This window comes from Spermophilus citellus, assembly GCF_964194105.1.
Source record: "Spermophilus citellus genome assembly, chromosome: 5".
NCBI classification, from domain to species: Eukaryota; Metazoa; Chordata; class Mammalia; order Rodentia; family Sciuridae; genus Spermophilus; species Spermophilus citellus.
The window spans coordinates 56273188-56278961 of record NC_138186.1 but is presented as its reverse complement, the minus strand read 5'-3'; positions in this window follow the sequence as shown (position 1 = coordinate 56278961).

Here is a 5774-nt window from a genome sequence, read left to right as displayed (position 1 = left end):
CTCTTCAACAAATGGTGCTGGGAGAACTGGAAATCCATATGCAGCAAAATGAAAATAAACCCTTATCATGCACAAAATTCAACTCAGAGTGGATAAAGGACCTAGGAATTAGTCCAGAGACTTTGTGCCTAACAGAGGAAATGCAGGCTCAAATCCTCAACACATCAGATTAGGTCCCCAACTTCCTTATTAAGACACTCCTAAATCTCAAGAAATAAAAAATTAATTTAAAATTAGAAATCAAGAATTAATAAATGGGATGGATTCAAATTGAAAAGCTTCTTGTCAGCAAAAGAAACAATCAGTGAGATAAAGAGAGAGACTACATTTTGGGAGCAAATTTTTGCTACATGCATGTCAGATAGAGCACTAGTCTCCAGGATATATAAAGAACTCAAAATACTTAACACCAACAAATAAAACAAACAAACAACCTAATAAAAAATGGGCTAAGGAACTGAACATACACTTATCAGAAGAAGATATACAATCAATCAACAAGTACATGAAAAAATGTTCAACATCTCTAGCAATTACAGAAATGCAAATCAAAACTACTCTTAAGATTTCATCTCACTCAAGTCAGAATGGCAGTTATTAAGAATACAAGCAATAATAAGTGTTGGCGAGGATGTCGGGGAAAAGGCACACTCATACATTGCTGGTGAGATTGCAAATTGGTGCAGTCACTCTGGAAAGCAGTATGGAGATTCCTTGGAAAACTTGGAATAGAACCACCGTTTGACCCAGCTATCCCACTCCTCGGTCTATACCCAAAGGACTTAAAATCAGCATACTACAGTGATGCAGCCACATCAATGTTTATAGCAGCTCAATTCACAGTAGCTAAACTGTGGAAGCAACCTAAATGCCCTTCAATAGATGAATGGATAAAGCAAATGTGGTATACATACACAATGGAGTATTATGCAGCATTTAAAGAGAATACAATTATGGCATTTGTAGGTAAATGGATGGAGTTGGAGAATATCATGCTAAGAGAAGTAAGCCAATCCCAAAAAAGCAAGGGCAGAATGTTCTCTCAGATAAGCAGATGAGAAAAATGGAGGAACTGTGATTGGGCAAAGGGAAGGGAGAGGAGGGTGCCTGGGGACAGGAAAGATGGTGAAATGAGAGGGACATCGTTACCCCAGGCACATGTGTGGCTACGCCTGTGGTGTGATGCTACATTGCGTACAACCAGAGAAATGTACAATCGTGTACAATGAATCAAAATGCATTCTGCTATCATATATCTAATTAAAATAAATTAATAAAAAAACCAAAATAAAAATACAAAAGGGATCACATTATACATACACTTCAAAGACACTGTCCCCTTAGCAGTGCTTCTTCCACACTCACATATCTGCACCCGCTTCCTTTTCTAATGGCTCCAGTGCTCCACCATACGCTTCTGCCACAATGTCACTATTCCCAACTCATGTTCAGTTTACTCCTCTGACAAGGAGATTAATAACAGTACCTGCCTAGAAGAATCATCGAGAGTGTAAGTGAGATAATACATGCAGGCTGTGCAGAATCAACCCTGGCACACACCCACGTCTACAGTAGGGGCTACTGCAGTCTTCACCAATACCTGTGTTGTTATTGATGGACGTGGATATTTTTCCCAGTTCCTTCTATTATAAACAATGCCATCATGAAGAGCCTTCTACTACTGTTTGTGTGTCATGAGAGTTTGTGGGTAGATTTCTGGAATGCTGGGACAGGAGACTGGAGGGTAAGAGCAGAGACACCAGGGCATTTTCTCCCTGTCCAGCCCCATGTCTGTGGCACTGCCATGTCCTCAGGCTCCAGCTCCTGCAGGGCGGCCCCACTCCCTGTGCCAGTTCTGCTGGGCTCAGAGGCCCCTCCTTGTCCCCGCCCCTTCAGCCCTAGGGTGGGTGGCAGCTCCCTACTTTGCCCATCTCTGGGTATTTTGCCGTCCCTGCCTGGTCCGTCGACCCTGCCCACCTCACTCTAAGCTGGCCCTTTGTTATCTGCCATCACTCAAACGGTCTGGGCTGAATTTTGTATACGTCCTGACACATTCTAGAAATTTCTATAAATTTCCTGTTCCTATTCTTCACCCATTTTCTGTAGGGTTGCCTTTGTAATCATTTATTTAAAAAAAAAATCTTTCTGCATCATAAGTATCACTATTTTGTTATGGTATAAATATGTTATCTTAGTTTTTATTTATCTTATTTTTTTGGTAATGAAATACATTTTTTTTGTTGTTGTTGTTGTACTGGGGACTGAACCCAGGGGCATTTACCACTAGGCCGCATCCCCAGCCCTTTTTATACTTTATTTAGAGACAGGGTGTCGCTAAGTTGCTGAGGCTGGCTTTGAACCCCTGATCCTCCTGCCTCAGCCTCCTAAACTTCTGGAATTACACTCTGTGCATGTGCAAAGGAAGGAATGGGGGAGGGGCACATTGACAAAGGGAGGAAGGGGTGACTCTGTGAGCTGGACACCACTACTGCTCTGGCTTTCCCTAGGTGGTCATTCTGTCTCTGTAAAGAGCCCTGTCTGGTTTTAGTGCAGGGATCCATAATACCCCTGCCAGTCACACGACCCACAGGGGCTGGGGTTGCTAACAGGAGCCACTGCTTGGTGGACAGTCTCAATTACCTGACCTTGACCCATCTCCTTCTTCTGCCCCTGGCATTTGTGAACTTCCAGGAGAGAAGTCTCCAGACCAAGCCTCTAGGTGTGCTGCACCCCCACCCTATGCCGGAACCTGGATCCTACACGACACAGAGTTGCCCAAGGTTTACCGGCGGAGGGGGCTTCAGGGGCAGCGGCGGCTCCTCCACCCTGTGCCTCTGGTGCACACGCCCACACCACCTGCTCCTCCACCTCCTTCCAGTCACAGCTCAGCTCAGGGCTTGGCACCAGACTGTGCACACTGCCACAGAGGGCTCCGCCAGTGCCTGGCTGATGTTGGGACTTCTCTATCACTCGTGCCCAGTTTGGGGGACTCCCAGGCCCTCTCATCCTCTCTGCTGAAGCCGGCACCCGCCTCTCCTCCTGAGGTTCCTTCTGCCCCAGTTCCTTGGCAGCTCTGGGCAAATCCAGCCGGCTGCCTGGCTTTGTCAGTCCAGTCACATACTGTGCTACAGTGGCAGAACCGAACCATTGTGACAGAGACCATGCAGCCTGCAAAACTGGAGCAAAACATTTGAAATATTCACTCTGTGGCTCTTGACAGAGAAGGGAGGCTGCCCTTCTTCTAGATGTTCTCCTATAAAGTGTTCTGAAGGGCAAGAGGTCACTCTGGGCTCTCCTGCCCTTGACCCTGTGACCTGGTCAGTAGCTCTTCCAGGAGGAGGAAGCAGGTGACCCTTGTCCCCTCCTCCTAGTGGTTATAGTGACATACCCAATGTGACCCAGTCTCTGGGCACTTTCACTGTCTGTGGGCTACAGACACCCTGGACACTGTCACATCAACCCCTGCCTCAGACAGGCTGCGACCCTGTCCTGTGGGAGCTGGCCAGTGTGCCCTCGAGCCCTCCTGGTGACCAGGGTAAGCCATACCCGCCTTAATCCCTTAGACCCAAACTCAAATGCCATAATCCCCAAAGATCAAAATCCCCGAAGTCTAATCTCCCAAATCACAATCCCAAAAGATTAAAATCCTGAACGTTGAAATCCTAAAAGCCAAACATAAACCTCACAATTCCCACCGAAAGAAAAGGGGAGGCAGAGAGGGGCAGAGGCTGGGACCCAGGGAGAGGCAGAGGCTGGGACCCAGGGAGGGGCAGGCGCACCATCAGTTGTATGCAGGTGGCTGCTGCAGTTCAGGTTCTACAAGTACCTGGACGCCCGGCAATGCCTGGGAGGGAGGCTGGGGGGCAGTGTGTGGCTGAGGGGACAGGGTGGCAGGAAGGTCCACTATGTAGAAAGGGGGCATGACCCCTATCTGTGCCCTCTGAGGAGGTGCCTGCTCTGTCTGTCTCAAAGCAAGCCTTCAGGATGGAGCTTGAGACCAGAGGCCCCAGCGCCCGCATCTGGGCATGCTCCATCCTGCGATGCTCTTTTCATGTGTCAAATCTTCTTCTTCATTTTTAAAGGTTATTTTCTCCTGTTTTTCTACCAACATTTTAAACTTCAGTATTAGTTTTTACAATTCGCTACGCCATGGAGGTCAACCTTGCATCACTTCCAACGTGGAGGTGGAAATGGTGTGACAACTCTTCAGAGTTTTATTTTATGCATTTTTTTGCGAGTCCAACTCAGCAAAAGTGCATTATTACCAAGGTGACTTTGTGCATAAGCACGTACGCAGAAACGTTGAAACTTGCCAACCAAAAGGAGAGATGTTCTTTTTGTGCATCTATAGTTGTGAAAAATGAAATTTCTCAAAATCCCTATTGTTTGGACAACTGTTTATGTGGTGGTGACCAATTGTGGGGTTTACTGGGGGTACCAGGGATTGAACTCAGGGGCACTTGATCACTGAGCCACATCCCAGCCCTTCTTTGTAATTAATTTAGAGACAAGCTCCCACTGAGTTGCTGAACAACCCGCTGTTGCTGAGGCTGCCTTTGAACCTGTGATTCTGCTGCCTCAGCCTCCTGAGCTGCTGATATTGCAGGTATGCACCACGGTGCGGGGACCAATTGTGGTTTTGATTGATTTTGTCAAAAGACCTTGGTTGTCCACTGTGGTATTTCCAATGTTTGTAGTAATAAACCTGGGCATCCACAATCAGCAACCAGAGTGTTTTACCTTTACGCCTTTTGCTTTTGACCTATTTCTTTAAGAATATATTTTGCATCAGACTGTCCACACTGCCCGGTTGGCTAACCCGTGTCTCTGCTGTTGTTAGTGTTCCTGAGTGTGGATTCTGCCAATCGGTCTGACATTGCAGCCTATTTTACTGTGCAAGGTGACCCATGAAATGTCATGTTGTATATGTTTCTAAATAAATCCCCTTTCGAAAATGTAAATAAAATGACTTCTGGAGAATTTTGAAATTATTTTTGTCCAGAATTATATTGTTGAGATTTTGATATTTCAGGGTTGCAGATTTTATCTAAAGATCTTTCAAGACTCTGGGGAGTTTACTCTTTCTGCACGTCAACATTCAGGACTATGGTGTTGGGATTGTTTTGGGGGATTGTGGCCCAAACCCCTCTTTTGATCCCGAGGCTCTAACAACCACCTATTTGGTGCCACTTCCCCAATTTCTGTCCCCAGCCCCGACTTCTCCAGGGACTCCAGACTCCAGGAACATAAGAACCCACTTGCCACAGCTGCCTGAGTGTTCAATGGCCTCTTGAGTTTAGTATGTCCCCAAGCAGAAGTTTTGATCCCCACGCCAAGCCTGTCCCTCTGCTTGTCCTCCCAGTCTCCGTGTGGTTTTGGTTGCCACCCCCTGCTCAGTCCACTAAGTCAGAAATCATTCCAAGTTTCCCTTGTACTCGTCCCTGGATTTCTGGGATGACGGAGACATTCCCTGTCTGTGTCTTCCAATGCAGTCATCACACGTGACCATTTAGCACTTAGAATGTGGCTAGTGTGACTGAGGGACTGGATTGTTAATTACAGCTAATTATAATTAATTTTAAGATAAAATGCCACATGTGGCTACCATATTGGAGACCGCCAGGCTCTGGAGCAGATGCCCCGTGGGCACAGCGTGCCTGGCACGGCTATGAGTCGGCTCTGCTCCTTCCCCCTCCCTGCTCCCCTCTCCTCCAGGGCTGCACCCCTCCCTCTGCGCCCCTCTTTCCCTTCTTGGGCCACTCCCTTGCCCTTCT